Source organism: Harmonia axyridis, chromosome X, assembly GCF_914767665.1.
Source record: "Harmonia axyridis chromosome X, icHarAxyr1.1, whole genome shotgun sequence".
Classification (NCBI taxonomy): domain Eukaryota; kingdom Metazoa; phylum Arthropoda; class Insecta; order Coleoptera; family Coccinellidae; genus Harmonia; species Harmonia axyridis.
In genome coordinates this window covers 30,460,975-30,463,474 of record NC_059508.1, presented here as the reverse complement: position 1 = coordinate 30,463,474, position 2,500 = coordinate 30,460,975, and positions in this window count along the sequence as shown.

Genomic DNA, 2,500 nt, shown 5'->3' with positions numbered 1-2,500 from the left:
GTCCGATCGATCGAGGCCGTTTCGACCGTTCGCCGCGCCTACTAGAGCTGATTTCTTCGGACTCCGATCAGAAAATCCGCCGATGCATGTCGTTAACACCTAGTCCGCCTCGTCCGATCGATCTAGGCCGTCTCGAACCACCCATCGCGCATCGAAAGTCGCATCTCTCGAACTCCGATCCGGAAATCGGCCGATGCATCACGTTAACTATTTCTTATATATCTAATATAATATACATGGAGACGGTAAGAATTCTTTTAATCGAAGATATACATATACTTCTCATCAATATCCAAAAGCTTATCGAAAAATAAATTACTCAACTTTTACGTGAAGAATCGTTCACCCAAACCTTATCCCCTATATATGTCAGGAGAACCCAAGGTTCCCCTCCAGACACGATTTAGCAAACTTTTCCCGATCGATCCGACCCACCGAGGCCGTCTCGACCGTCCGCTGCGCCTACTAGGGCCGATTTCTTCGGACTCCGATCAGAAAATATACCGATGCATGTCGTTAACACCTAGTCCGCCTCGTCCGATCTATCTAAACAGTCTCGACGCACCCAACACTCTTTCAAAGTCGGATTACTCGGACTCAATCTGAAAATGGACCGATGCATGACGTCAACACTTAGCCCGCCTCGTCTGATCTATCTAAGCCATCTCGACCCACCCAACACGCCTTCCAAGTCGGATCACTCGGACTTCGATCTGAAAATCTCCGGACTCATTTTTATGAATATCCCCAGTCAGTAAGAACGTTATTTCGCCAATATATACCAACAATAAACCATATTCCAATAGCTGAACCAAAAATATAATTCCCGATCCAAACGTTCTGCATCGCCCAACGCGACCACCTTCCCTATATATGTCAGGAGAGCACAGGGTTCCCCTCCAGACAACACTTACGCTCTATCCCCGACTCTCGGTCGATCGATAGGCCAGGTCAGCGGTGTCTGTTTCGGCCGAAGCTCGGACTTTGGTCAAAATGTTCCGATACAAAATTTGAACCAAGATAGATACAGATATGATTCCTTCTTAAATATACGTTGATTATCGAACAGAATATGGTAAATATTTTGCGATGACCGAGGATTTCATGAATTTTTTTTTTTTTTCGAAAAAATTTTCTATTATCGGAATTTCCTCAAATTTCATTTGGTTGCCTCCTAATGCTTATTAAAAATGATAACCAACAATCAGAATCATTATTTATCATTTATTTCAATTTTTATAATGAAAAACGTTCACGTCCTTTCGCGCCTCTCGATCGTCGTTTACGTGATGCATCGGTCAGCCCTAGTTTACGTGGTGCATCGGTAAGATCGAGTTCACGTTCTGCATCGGTCTGCCCGAGTTTACGTGGTGCATCGGTAAGATCGAGATTACGTGGTGCATCGGTAAGATCGAGTTCACGTTCTGCATCGGTCTGCCTGAGTTTACGTGGTGCATCGGTATGATCGAGTTTACGTTCTGCATCGGTGTGATCTAGTTTACGTTGTGCATCGGTAAGATCGAGATTACGTGAAGCATCGGTATGATCGAGTTTACGTTCTGCATCGGTCTGGACTCTGAGATATATTTTCGACGTGAAAATGTTCCGATACAACTTTTGAACCAGGATAGTTAGAGAGATGATTTTTTCTGGGATGTACGTTGATTGGGGAATGGATTGTGGAAAATAACTTGCCATGACCGAGGTGTTCTCGAATTTTTTTTTTTTTTCGAAAAATATTTTCTGATTTTGGATTTCACTCAAATTTGATTTCGTTGCCTTCTAATGTGTTCTAAAAGAGTAAATCAGTAATCAGAATCGAAAAATATTTTTCGGATTTTTTTTTTTTTGAAAAAAAATTTTCTGATTTTGGAATTTCCTCAAATTCGATTTGGTTGCCTTCTAATGTGTTTTTAAAGCGTAAATCAGTAATCAGAATCAATATTCATTGTCGACTTTAATTTTTATAAGGAAAAATGTTCACGTCCTTAAACGCCTCCCCATCATCAGCCCGAGTCCAAGTCGATGTCAGTCCCGAGCGGACGGTGTCAGATACTACCTATCGCCGAGGTCTGGACTTGGCGAGATATTACGACGTGAAATGTTCCGATACAACTTTTGAACCAGGATAGTTAGAGAGATGATTTCTTCTATGTTGTACGTTGATTGTGGAATGAAATACGGAAAATAACTCGCCATGACCGAGGTGATTACGATTTTTTTTTTTTTTCGAAAAAAATTTTCTGATCGTGGAATTTTCTCAAATTTGATTTGGTTGCCTCCTTATATGTTCTAGTAGCGATAATCAACAATCAGAATCAAAATCCATGGTCGGGTTTGATTTTTATAAGGAAAAATGTTCACGTCCTTTTTTACAACCCCGACTCATTGACGATGTTAGAACCGAGCCGGCGGTGTCAGATACGACCGATCGCCCCGGTCCCGATCGTCATTTACGTTGTGCATCGGTCTGCCCGAGATTACGTGGTGCATCGGTCTG